The sequence below is a fragment of the Rousettus aegyptiacus genome, unplaced genomic scaffold, assembly GCF_014176215.1.
Source record: "Rousettus aegyptiacus isolate mRouAeg1 unplaced genomic scaffold, mRouAeg1.p scaffold_m13_p_1, whole genome shotgun sequence".
Classification (NCBI taxonomy): domain Eukaryota; kingdom Metazoa; phylum Chordata; class Mammalia; order Chiroptera; family Pteropodidae; genus Rousettus; species Rousettus aegyptiacus.
Genome location: NW_023416284.1, coordinates 164762021 through 164775008, shown reverse-complemented (window position 1 = coordinate 164775008; position 12988 = coordinate 164762021). Strand labels below are relative to the sequence as shown.

General features: G+C 39.4%; 1 long non-coding RNA gene across 5 annotated transcripts in view; it reads right to left on the bottom strand.

Moving 5' to 3' along the window:
* LOC107521299 overlaps positions 1–12976 on the bottom strand; it is a 29231-nt gene extending 16255 nt beyond the window's left edge. For 3 of the 5 annotated variants that reach the window (XR_004951237.1, XR_001599524.2, XR_001599522.2), the window contains exons 1-3: positions 9842–12976; positions 9053–9762; positions 3188–3289 (exon numbers count right to left, since the gene is read on the bottom strand). This is a non-coding gene — a long non-coding RNA (uncharacterized LOC107521299). The remainder of the gene's footprint in view (positions 1–3187; positions 3290–9052; positions 9763–9841) is intronic. The other 2 variants (XR_001599523.2, XR_004951238.1) reach the window with 2 other exon arrangements.
* Positions 12977–12988: the final 12 nt, after the last annotated feature.

Genomic DNA, 12988 nt, shown 5'->3' with positions numbered 1-12988 from the left:
AATTTCTGAATGCCTATTCTTGGAATCACTTTTTATTACTAGCCTTAGTCTTTTAAGATCAGCTACAGATTTAAGTCTAGTCACCTTTGTTCCCTGACGGTTACCCATTGTTTCCTATGCTGTACCTGTTCCTTCAGTCTCTAGGTAGAGACAGTGCCCCCCTTCCAAATTAGTGTAGTAAAAAAATAAGACAAATATGTAAATCATGGTTTATGAATCATACGATGAGACAAAGAAAATGAATTGATATTTGCTACAGAAAAAATACAAATGGGAAGTAAACATGTGAGAAAATATTCAACCTCACTTGAAGGTTGAGTGGATTCAATTTTTTTTCCCATTAAACCAGTGATATAGAAGCAGTACTAGTAAGGATGTTACAGAGGTGCAGTCTTATATGTTGCTGTTGGGAATATAAAATGGTACAATATTTCTGAAAATATTTTTGGAAATACTTACCAAGAGCATCTAAAATGTTTAGACATTTTGACAAGTAATTTTGCATTTATATACCACCTAGTAAATAATGAGAAGTGCAGGAAAAACTTTACATATTTAAAGGTCAACCACACATTTACTGTTTGGCAAGGAATTGGGAACCCTCTAAATGTTCATCCTGAGAAGGATAAGCAATCACATGACAGGTTATTTATAGAATGACAATACTTGGCCTTTAAAAATGATATTTATGAAAAGTCATCAACAGAAAAGAAATGCCAAAATAAGGCAAGATTCAAAGTTGAATATTCAGTACATCTTAGCCATGCAAATATTTGAAATATTTCATATGAAAAGAATTGGGAAGAAATAGCCAAAAATCTCAGTAGTTCCCTATACGTAGGTGGCTAGTCTTCATTGGTGACAATCTGTAGGGGACATTGAAAGACTAAGGCTAGAAATGAATGAGTCCTGGAATGAGTGAGCATTTAGATATTCTAAGAACCCCCAAATCTCTGAATGATAAGTGAATGGAGTGAACAACCAAAAAAGTGAACCATTTTTAACCAAAGATTTAATCTGTAATGATATGTATAATCTTCCATATCTTAGAAAATACCATTTCTAAATTCACTTCTAAACCATTTCTTTCCTTTCTTCTTTCAGGCAGACAGCATGAGGGGAATTCTGGGGTGCTGGTAACATTTTTTCTGAGTGCTAATTACTTAGGCATGTTCAGTTTTTTTAATGAATAATTATGCTTTCCTATATATACTTTTCTGAGTGTATATTGTAATCCTCTATAAGTATTTTTTTAATTACAGTTCTTCTCCAGAAAGAGCAAAATTGGATATTTTAAAAATCCTAGACATCTTCACAAAACTATGTGTGAACATAATATTGTCCAATTAACTTAGTTTCTCATTAGAGAACTTAATTCATCCCACTACAGCAAGCAATCAAGTAAAAAACTAACTGTTTAGGCCTTAATACTATCTAGTCCTTCAGATTTTCAAATATTAAATACCTCTAAAGCAGTTAAAGACTGGCAAGAAAATGTTTAAGGAACATACATACACAGGAAAGAGTTATGCTATGAATGTGACTCACCTATGTGTGTCTACTGGTGATGAAATTCATTACTCTCTCCTTCCTGGCAAAGATCTAAGGACACCTTATGAAACTTTTTCTTGCAAGTGGATAAAATGCTGGAGGAGAATGAGGACTGACAAACAGAAAAGGAAGAAAAGAGACAAGTAAGGCCACGCCTGAGTATTATCAAAAAAGTTTCTTGAAAAACTACTTGGGGAAGCGTATGTATCAACACCTATATAGATGTAGCCAGTTGAGAACATGGAATAGAAAGCAAACCATAGTGTTGGGAATTAAAAATACATTTTAACTGGTGAGGATTCCTTTTAACAAAAGGTTGTTAATATTAGTGAGAAACATGGCCAGTGGGAAATGTACTAGGAAATATGTGCATCGGAAGGGAGAAGGGAAAATAAAAACTTATTGTCTATTTTCCTTTCTTCTGCTGCTTATTTGTTTTTAACATCAAGAAATTCTCATTCTCCTGAAAAGTCCCCAAGATAACATCTTTGCTTCCTCAATCTTGAAACAATGACTCATCTATTTAGCAAAGCTCACCACTTTCCTCTTCCCACAGTCCAAGGAGCCTTTGATAGAAAGCAGACCAGGTTATTCGGTAACTTTTAAAGATAACGTTTTCTTTCAGAGGTCAGAGTTAGGAAAATTTTCCTGAAGAAAGACAGTAGCAGAAAGCGTGTAAGAGTGGAAAGACTCTCCCGGTTGCTTGGTCAAGAGCCTAGCCTTTAGGATGAGCCAACCAAGTCATCTGGCTTGGGACTTTGGGAAAGTCAAGTAGTTGGTCTGTTACACCTCTGTTACCACATATACAAAAAAGATAATAACCGATAATGGTGTTATCTCCAGCTTACAATTGTGGGGATCCAATAATATAATGGTTGTTTAAAAATGCTTCCTTAGCTATAAAGCAAACAATGGTAAGTTCCTGTTACTACTGTTACATCAGTTAGTCAGTAGTAAGAGATGACCGATATGCTCAGGCTAACTGCAGTGTGAAAGATTAAAAGTATTAGATGCAGTTGCTAGACCACATCCGAAGCTAGATATCTACATCTTAGAATCAGATTGTAACAGGTGTCATCTTCCACCTATAGCTGAAATAGACTCGTAGGTAAACAGCAGAAGCCATCCAGTGGCCTCTGAGGGGAAGCAGAGTTTTTTCCTCCTAAAAATATTCCTTTTGGGATACTGATTGTTTTAAGCTCATTATTTTTAAGAAACAAAAGACTCAGAAAAAAAATCTTTGAAACTCCCCCTTTCCTGTTTAAAGAAATTCAGTTAGAAAAATCTGCTAGGGAGGAAAGAAGCTGTCACCATCCTAATGTAAACTCAGTGTGGCGGACAGGGAAGATTCTAACTCCCCTGTGTCCCATTGTTTCTAGGTTTTGTTTACCACATGTTTGCTTATTCTCATCTACCTGTGAATTGCCTAATTTCCCTTTGAAGTCTCAGACCCCTGCTTCCCTCTGCTTGGTCCAGAATGGCATATAGGCCTGATTTGTCCTCAGATCCGGTATTCTTAGGGGCCCTTGTATGTACATACCTAATAAATTTGGTTATTTTCTCCTGTTAATCTGTCTCAAGTCAATTTGATTATTAGATCTGCCAGAAAAACTTAGAAGCATAGAATGTAACTTACTCTTCTCCTCCTACAATGGAGTGAGGTGGGAATGAACGTGGTGGTGGATGACAGGCTGTTGCAGTACCGAAAAAGAGCCTGAGACCCGCATGGTGACCACACCTATGTAGAGAAAATGGCAGAAATGAAGGACAGCATCTTCTAGTCAGTAGATTTTAATGCAAGTCACATATGTCATTTCAAATTTTTCTAGAAGCCACATTAACTAAATATAAAAAGGTATGAACAGTAAAATTAATTTTGATAATATATTTTATTTAACCCACTATATGCAAAATATGACCGTTCAATATGTAATCAATGTTAAAAAACATTATTGATATATTTCCTGTTTTTGAACATTAAGGCTTCCAGATCCAACATGTATTTCGCACTTAACGATATGCCTCTACTTGAACTAGCCATGCTGAAAGTGGTCAGTGGCCATATGCAACTAGTGGCAAGTCTGTCCTTTTCATTTCCTAATCTCCAAATCAGACTGGGTTTACAGATCTTTAAATTCAAATCTACATCTTTTAAAAATTGATCGTATGCCCAGTTCCTTTTTTGTTTCAAAATCTTCCATTTAAAAGAGAAAATGTTGTTCACATAAATTTGGACTAAAGCAATGTTTACAGTGAGTGTTCTAGCTAAAAACTACAATTATAGTTCAACAAAAGCCCTACCTCCTCTTCACCACTGAGATGTTAACACATGTATTTTAAACCACAGAGTCGAAAAAAAAAACAAATCTTTTGAGGTGATAATGAGGTGATGATTAGAATTTAACACCTTCTAAAAAGGAAACTTACAGCTATAGCTATTTAAACTTTTAGGCTCTAATTGAAAACCTCTTCGGTTTTTTTTTTTGGCAGAGAAAATAAGAATACCGTTTACCATCAAAGATTATTATTTCTGTCTTTTCATTCATTTTCCTAAAAGAAATATAAAGATAACTTAAATATAGGACGATTGTATTACAATTACCATTTTATAAAGAAACTTCACTTTATTTAAAAATTTTAAGACAATAAGACACAAATTCAAAATTCGTTTCCCTGTGAGGCTGAGCACAGCCAACAATGTCTTAAGGATTGGGATGTTGTTTTTTTTCATAGTTAGTTACCCAGTCAGGAATGGTGCCCATGTTCTGCAAGGTAAGATCAAGATACCATTCACATCTCTAATATCTCCCCTGTCTCAGATTTCCAATTTTCCTGAGATACCACACCTAGAGTATGAGTGTAGTACTGGACACTAACTGTCTTCTTCCTGAAGTAGATAATACTAATTTGCCTTTCGTTGGATGTTTTGCTTTCAGAGGTCATTGGTGTTGCAGGAAGCGACACCTAACAGAGGAAATTAGATGCTCAGACAACTTTGTTAGAGGAAGGAGAATTTAATGCTAGCAGAGAGCGTGCGGCATTCAACAGACAGTGGTCTGCCCCTGGTTAGATTTCTTATAGCTTATATACCCTTGCAGTGTCTATGCAAGGGGTGCATGATTCCTTTGTCTGAGGTTTCACATGTGCTTCATGACTCAGGATGGGGAGGAGGAGCTTTAGGTGGGAGGCTGCAAGGGGGGAGGAATTTCTAGACCACTGGTCTTACAGGTTGTTTGTTTTGTAGAACCCGTGATCTTGGCATTATCAGCACCATTAAAGGGTTCTTGAACAGAGAGATGGCACTGCTAGGCTATAAGCATGGAGCAGCACTTATCGATACTGGCACCTGCTCAGTAGATTTCTATCCAAAGGCTGAGCATTAATTGTAACATAACAAGCAGTTTTACACAGACTTGTTTTTCCTACACAGCTACAAAAATAAGAACATTAGTCTGATAGTAAGCTATGAATCAACAGATGTGAGCTGGAGAATCCTTGAGGTGGGGTTGGTAGCTATGGGAAAACATGTTAGCTGGAGAGCACTGGGCAGCATGGAGGGGAGAGAGCAGTTTTAATGGGCTGAGTCAGTTACTTCTGCAAGCCCCTTCCTTTCCATTTTTTCAGTCGCCTCCTCTCCTCTCTCATTAGGGCTAAGTTAAGCTGCGTGGCTAGGTAGCCAGGTCTTTTCTTAGTCTCCCAGGCCTGCTTTTGAGAACTATGTTCTGTGCCGGTTTCCACCTCCATGCTCAGCCCGCTGAGAGACAAGTACCCCACCCCCAAACTGCAATAGGAACATCCGATTCTGCCTATATCATAAACCAAATGTTCAGAGTAGATACTTGGTGAGAAAGAGTTAGCATCACAGTCTTTTAAATCACCAACTAAACTTGTGAAACACTAAGATTGACTGTGTAAGTCAGGAAACTCCATAGAAACATGATCGAGAGCAAGAGAGAGAGATTGATTCTAAGGAATTGGCTCATGTGATTATGAAGCCTGGCAAATCTAAAATCTGCAGGACAGTCGGCAGCCTGGAGATCCAAGGAAGAGTTGATGTTTCAGTTCAAGTCCAAAGGCTGCCTGCCAATAGAATTCCTTTTTGTAGGGGAGCTCAATCATTGTTCTATTGTGACTCTCGACTGACTGAATGAGGCCTCCACTTATGGCCTGGCCCTGCTGCCTACGATGGGTCCCCAACTGTCGGGAGCCATTTTGAGAAGCCATTATGAGGCACTGAAGAAATCACGTAGCTAAAAGCCATGGTATGGCTGATGAGTTTAATACAATAGTCACCTTGGTAAGCCGCGACTTTATGAGGCTTACCAAGGTGATGGAATGTTATACTACCATGGAAACAAGAACGTGTAGGATCTTAAGTAATTGACAAGCATTGTTTTAGATATGTATGGTGTGCTTGCTATGGTAACGTGGTGATTGATTATGGTATTCAAAAATCACATAAAAAGGCTATGTTAAATAAACTTGGGGCTGCAGCTCTGACTGTATGCCGTCCCAGAAAGATCTTTTCTGTCTTCTCTTTTTTCCCTTAGGCTTCACCCCCCCTCTTTCAGGTGCTGTTCGATCTCAGCCAACTGGCTTTGCCACCCAACCAGTCTTCCCATTCATGGAGATTTTCTCCCAGAGGCCTGCTGTTTTTCCCTGCAGTTTCTCATACCAGTGTCTATGTTCCCAAGTCCCAATTGCAGGCAGGGTTCAAGGTCATCTCAAGAGGTTCTCAGTCCCGTTTAAGTTAGAGGATGTGGCTCAGCACCTGTTTAAGACTTCCGAACATTTTATGACAGTCAGCAAGTCCCCAGTATTCTGCGACCATCCTAAGTTTGTTTGTTTCGCACGCTCTGAGAAACCACAGCGGGTGGTTCCACCTAACACCACCAGCGAGAGTTTCGGCTTAATAAATAACCACAAAATAACCAGAGTTAATTTCAGAAATGTAATAATGGGGTGGGCAGTGTATAGAGTGTGTTGGGACTGAGGGCCAAAGGAAAGAAGATGAAACTGTAAGCAGCTGATGCTGAGAAAAGAGAGACGTTGGCCATGATTTCTTAGGCACTTTCTCTGTGCCGGGCACTGCACTATATTCTTACATGCGCTCATGGAATTCTCACATCTGCCCTTTGAGGTGAGTATGACTATTATCCACGTTTCGCAGATGAGGAAAGTGAGGCATACAGAGATATAAGGACTTACCCGAGGTCGCAAAGCTATTAAATGCTGGGGATGGATTTGAATCTAGCAGTCTGCTTTCCCACACCCTTAATTAACCCTTATGTTCTCTTGCAAAGGAACTAGGTGTGTGATTAATTAGGAAAGGATATCCTCTCTGGAACTCTGCTGGGGATACACTGAACAATTTCAGATTGCTAAGCTCCATGTTTTTTCTGTTTCCATTATAACCATTCTTCTTCTCTTGATGCATTTAAATATACATCTATATATCTATATCTATATATATCTATCTATATAGAGAGATAGATATATATATATAGATATATATATGCTAATGTCTCCACTTAGGTCATGATTAACCTGTCCTCCCTCTTTTGGCCTGAGTGATAGTGTTGGCCTTATTATATCTTGATTTTTAATAAGCAAGTTCCTTTATAGATACAGGGAATAGTTTGGTGACTGATGGAGTTCGGGGGTAGGGGTTAGGCAAAATGGGTGAAGGGGTCAAAAGGTACAAACTTCTAGTTTAAAATGAATAAATCACTGGGATGCAGTGTGCAGTGTGGTGACTACAGTTAATAACAGGGTACTGTACCTTTGAAGGTTGCTGAGAGAGCAGATCTCAAGAGTTCTATCAAAAGAAAAACTTTGCAACAGTATGAGGATGGATATTAACTAGATTAATTGTGATAATTTCACAATTTATACAACTGTTGAATCATTATGTTGTACGCTTGAAACTAATAGTGTTATATATCAATTATATCTCAATTTTTTAAAAAAGCAAGCTCTCACTATGGTCTTCCACCAGACTGCTGTTGCACTTAAACTTGACATGAAGGACTAAGGAATGAGGGTGGTAGAGATGCGGAGTTGGTGGGTCTGCACATGCAGGAGCTATAAAAGGCAAAAATTGGGGAACGCAAGCTGCTGCTGCTGATAGATTTGTTACTTGCAATCATTGAAACCTATGGTAGTAAGCATTTTTTTTTCGGTCAAAGATATAGTCATTTCATTTTTTATCTATAAGAAAATACATGCTGTTGAATTTTTTATTTTAGTAGCTTCACCACTATTTGGTAATTGCTAGGAGTCCAAGGTGAGAGTAGAAATTGGTTTCGAGATATAGTTCGAAGGTCCTCTCCTCTTGTAAAGAATTTCCTGATTACTCTCCACCTGTCTCAGGAGAACTGACCGCTCCCTAAGCTGACACATCTTCTAATGCAAGTCAGATAAAGCTGCAATGTCATTTTTAGTTTCTCCCTCTCTTAGGATAAATTCCTTCGGAGAAGGAATGATAGCTTATTTTTTCCTTAAATCAGTGTGGCAAGGGGTATCTAGCAAATAATAATACAAAGCTAACTTTTATCTACTTACCTGTCAGGCATTGGGGCTAGGCACTGTTCACAATCATCTCATCTAACCTTCACAATGATCCTGTGTGGTATACATTATTCTATCTCTATTTTATAGGTAATGAAACCAAAGCACAGAGAAGTCAGGTAACTTGCCCAAGATCACATGGCTAGTCGATGGCGATGGAAGCATTAAAGCCCAGTGGTCTAGCTTTAGAAGCTTCATGCTTGATTATTGTACTATCCTGCCTGTCTGATGACAGACTGACTAAAAAAGAGTCTTGCTCTATCCTAATCACTAGTTAGAATTCTGTAACAAGATTGGCACACTTATCCACATGAAAAATTTCCATGCAGGTAAAATTTTTCTCTCCATAACTTGGAGTAGTAACTTTGTTCACTGCTGTCACAGAATACTGTTACGATATCATTTTTTGGACTAGAAATCAAATTGAAACAAAAAGATAATTTCTTACTACTTGCTATAGACTGAATATCTGTATCCCTCAAATCCATACATTAAATCCTAACTCCCAATATGACGGTATTTGGGTGTGGGGCCTTTGAGCGGTGACTGGGTCATGAGAATGGGACCCTTATAAATTCTTCATTCACACAAATGAAGCACATTGGATAGCAGCACATATATATTCTTTGATCAAAATATCGATTGTGGTAGCATGGTGGCAAGCTGTCTTTAAAGGTTAATTTTAATGAAAGAATGATGTAATAGGCATTTGAGTTCCAGAGAGATTTATTTCTCCATAGCTGCGTGTTTTTTCATGTCAAGGAGTAGTGGACCACCCCCGCCCCCCCAGGACAATGGAGACATCTCCTGGAATGTAAGGCTGGATACTCTAGTCTTGCCTGCCCTGTGGAGAAATTTATTCACAGCCCAAAGGTTAAGAACCCAGATCAATCTCCTTTTGCATCTGCCTACAAATTATAGAACCGTTTACCTAAATGTTGATCGAAGATTAACGTGGAGAGAAGCCTTAAGGTGAAGCCTTGTGAAGCAGGACAGTTCTAGGTTCTCAAAGTAGGAGGTCTCCGAGTATCTGAAAAAGCAGCAAGAGGGCACTGGGCATTGGCGTGGTAGAAGAAAACACTTGGAGAGGAAGAAGTTTTGCAAAAGGAAGTGCAAAGCACTGAGGACAAATCGCATGCTTCTTTATGTTACTCGATTCTTTTTCAGCAACAGTTACCTAGATTTGTGTTTTGTGTGATGTTGAGAAATATTTTCTAAAAGAACATGGTAGCTGTCCTTTATGAGACTGACCACACATGGCTAGAAGTTATGTTAGGTGGGTTTTTTAGTTGCCAAGGTTAGAGACACTCAGATTACCTTTAGTGACAAGTGATTCCAGTGAAGATGTTTGGAAAAGTCAGAAGAGGAAACAGTCAGCAGTGAGCTGGACTTCAGAGGCCGTAGTGAGGGAGTACTGGTCAGATACACATAGTGCTACCAAGCCTCTGGCCGCTGCTGCAACTCCAAGACTTGGGCCTCTTCTTCTTCCCTCAACAGGGATCTTCTCTGCTTAATATTCTAGTATTCTTTCTGTCCTTGAGTTTGTCGTTTCTTCTTTTTGCCTTGCCCCTTTCCCCTTCAGCCATCCACCCTTCCATTGTGGTTTACATTCCAGATCTCTGAAAGAGTATTTAAGTTGTCCTGGCATTGAATGAGAAAAAATTTCAGCTCAATTAACAGAAAATTAAACTGGCTGTGGTTTAAATAAATAGGGCTTTACCTTTTGTCCTGTAACAAGAGTCCAGACGTAGGTGGTCGTATCAGTCGCTCAGTGCTAATAATGACACCTCAGGCTTTCTTTCTGTTCTTCCATTTAGCTATTGGTTTCTCATCACCAACCATGTGGCCTCTTGATTGCAAGATGGCTGCTACAGATCTGGGCAACACATTTCTACATTTAAAGCAAGAAGACTGGAGAAAGGTCAAGGCCAGCAAGCTCTCCCGTTGTATCTGTTCCATACACACACACACACTTGCAGACTTCTGCTTATTTCTTATTGACTGGAACTGTGTCATATGACTACACTTAGCTGCCATGAAAGTTGAGAAAGTGAGTATTATGCTTTTATAGCCTCTGTAGTAGGAAGGCAACATGGAAGAAAGATATCGAGAAAGTTTATTAGTAGTTAGCTAATGAAAAGTGTCTATCACAGTCACCATCTTGCATGTGGCATATACTCATATCTTAGGCAGTACTCTGAGACGTCATCTACTAGAAGATTTTTGAAAATATTGAATACTTATTCAATATTAATGGAATGATCGGCACTTGTCCAAGTGTAATTGTTCTCTTTGGGTAATGCTTACCACAATTCCAGTATTTATGTATTAGTAAATGGTAATAACTGTTAATGGCAAAAGCGTAGTTAAGTAAAAGGAACTGTGGCGGCATGCGTAGAGAGGGTAGGGAAGTATTGGCTATAACTTACAGAATAGTAAGAATTCAGGACTAAATACTTTAGCCGAAAGCTTTTCGATCTTCTCCCTTTGAAGGGAAACTGGCAGGCATTTTTGTTCTAGAGAAAAGGGAAGTAAATGCACAGTGCCAGGAGACAAAAATATACAGTTTATGCTGCATACTCTGTCTCCGTTCTCATTCAATCATAGTTCTAACTTCTTAAATTATTTCATTTGGCACATTAACTTCCTTCCTCTGGGCTGTGTTGAGTGTAGCTGACAAACTGTATTCTTGCTCCTGAGAAGCACTTCAGTTGGCACTTGGCTCTGGAATTCTCCACCCCTCACATAGGTTTTCTTGGTTTTAAAAATTCGCCAGAGGGTATGTTGGGACCAACATATACTTGGTTATTCTCAAGCCATTAGGCATTGGAAACTAGCACTTCTCGTTTGCCTTCTGTGTGGCCATATAAGATCTTTATATTGAATTTTACAATATATTATACTGATATTTCTCCTACTTCTCTTACTAGCCTGTAACCCCCCACCTCCCAGGTTTTATGGAGGCTAATTCTTCCTTATCCTTCACCTCATAACAACTGTCTTAAGAAAAAATTTCCTTAAAACTTAGACTAAGTTTCTCTTTATGCTCCTGTAAATCTATTGCTCTCTTTTAAATCCATTGCTCTCTTGTAAATCCATTGCTCTCTTTGATAACAATGACCACAGTTTTGGTACTTATTTGTGTAATAGCTTGATTAATGCTTGTTTAATCCCTCAGTAAGCTCCACGAAGGCAGAGGCCATTCTGTCTTGCTCAGATCTATATCTCAGTGCATACAGCAGTGCTGGGAACACAGTGGCACTCAATAACATTTCATGAATTAATAAATAGCTTTAGTTACCAAGTGACTAACACAGCGCCTCAAGCGGATTGTCCACTGTGGTGGGCACTGATTGTGAAGCTCTGCCCAGATTCCTCCTTCAGGAATAGAAGACTTAGTCCCACGTCCTCCCCACTACTGGGAGTGCTGTTGGCAGAAACTCTCCGTTCTCATTAGTCTTTGGAGAATGCCTCAGTTAAATAAATGGACAGCATCATGTCCCTTTCCAAGAGTGGTTCGCATCGAATGATTACTCAATGCTGGCAGTTGAAGGCTGAGACATTCATACAAACCCAAGACACCTCTAAAAGGCCATCCCAGTCCTAAGGGGTCATTGAAGACTTTGTTGCAATGGCATCACAGATCAACTTCTCCCTCTGCTTACCAGTCCTGATCTCAGACTTGTAGCCTTTAGAACTGTGAGAAATAAAATTGTTTTTCATAAGCCATCCAATCCATGACACATTGTAATAGCAGCCTGAATGTACTAATATAGTGGGCATCTACAGCCATCAAACAAAATAGTCTCCAGAACTTGGTCTAGAAGGAGCTAAAGCGTTCGTATTTAAAGTGCAGTCCTAGAGCCAGTGGCATTGGCATTCTTTGTGTATCTTGTTAGAAAGGTGGCATCTCAAGCCCCAATCTGAATCATACCTATTGAATCTGAATCTGAATTTTAACAAAATGTTCAGGTGGTTCACCTGTACATTGAAGGCGGAGAAGTACTAGCTAAGGGATTTATAAATATAAATAAAATGATCCAGCTAATAATTCCACTGGAGTTTGTGCAGTATTTTCATAAGGTTTTTCTCTCTAAAATTTTGCTTAACTCTAGTGTAACCATGCATTCTTTCATTCAACAAAAACTAATTGAATGCCGAGGATTTCAGTTTGCATTCTAGAGGGAGGAGGAAATTAACATCAATATGCCAGTTGTAGGGTGTGAGGGAAGGTGATAAGTGCCATGAAAAAATAGTAGGCAAGTTAATGAGAAAGAGAAGATGGGCTGCAATTTCAAAATTTTGCAAAAGGCCATGATATGCAGAAACTTGAAGCAGGTGACGTCGTTAGCTATATGCATATCCAACGCAGCCAAAGCGGAATGGGAGAGACACAGAATAATAGATGTGGTCACAAAGAAAGTGGGTAGATCTCATGATGAGGCTGCTTAATAAATACAAATGTAGGAATTAGAGAAGGCACTTAACAGTTATTTCTGTTCTAAACTCTCGGGTTTCCAAATGCCTGCCTGGATGGCGAAGTCTAACAGGGTAAAATGATTGTGGCTGGGCCGTTGCCTCGGGTGGAGTTCTGCAATCACGAACACTGAAAAAAATAGGAAGAAGAATCCCGGAAGGTGGTGTCAAGCAAAAAGAACGTAACCTTTGGATCCAAGTCCCTCACAAACCCGTGAGCCCAGGTCACAAACCCAGATTGTCATGCCCGTAACGCCGTACTTCCTCGAAACTGGCCTCTCCTGGCCTTTGGATCCCGGTTGTGAGCACACCTCTCGGCTCACGCGCGGTCCCCACTCTGTCCGGGTGGCGCCGCCCGGCCCCGCCTCCCCGTTCTGGCCCCGCCTCCCCG